General features: G+C 45.7%; 1 non-coding gene across 1 annotated transcript; it reads right to left on the minus strand.

Annotated features, from left to right (window-relative positions):
- Window positions 1–333: 333 nt before the first annotated feature.
- Window positions 334–406, minus strand: TRNAF-GAA (transfer RNA phenylalanine (anticodon GAA)). The gene has a single exon. It is a non-coding gene; the product is annotated as a tRNA-Phe (tRNA).
- Between the last annotated feature and the right edge of the window lie 204 nt (window positions 407–610).

A 610-nucleotide genomic window follows, 5' to 3' on the forward strand; every position in this document is an offset into this window, starting at 1 on the left:
TGCTCAGTCACTCACACAGTAAAAAGTACTTCCTGATGTTCAGAGGAACAACCTGTGTTGCATTATGTGCCCATTGCCTCTTGTCCTGTCACTGAAAAGAGCCCAGCTCCATCCTTTTTGCACCCTCCCTTCAGGTATTCATGTACAATTGATAAGGTACCCGCTCATACTTTTCTTCTCCAGGCTGATCAGCTCTCTTATCTTTTCCCTCATAGGAGAGATTCTTTAGCCCCTTCATCATCTTCCTGGCCTTTTACTGGGCTTTTCAGTAGCTCCATATCTCTCTTGTACTGAAAAACCCAGCACGGGGCACAAAAACCTGCAGAAAAACACTGCTGAAGCCCGGGTTTGAACCAGGGACCTTTAGATCTTCAGTCTAACGCTCTCCCAGCTGAGCTACTTCAGCTCCGCTGGGGCACTAATTTTCACAGAACGTGTTGCAATATAATTATCTTTCAGACTTTTACGATTTGAACTGGCTCAGTGGATGCTTGATTCTCGTCCTGTCACTGGGGACCATTGAAAAGAGCCTGACTCCATCTTTACACTCTTCCTTCAGATACTTAGATACAACTATGAGATTGCCCTGAGTCTTCTCCTCTCCAGGCAT

The sequence above is a fragment of the Athene noctua genome, chromosome 2, assembly GCF_965140245.1.
Source record: "Athene noctua chromosome 2, bAthNoc1.hap1.1, whole genome shotgun sequence".
In the NCBI taxonomy this organism is placed as follows: domain Eukaryota; kingdom Metazoa; phylum Chordata; class Aves; order Strigiformes; family Strigidae; genus Athene; species Athene noctua.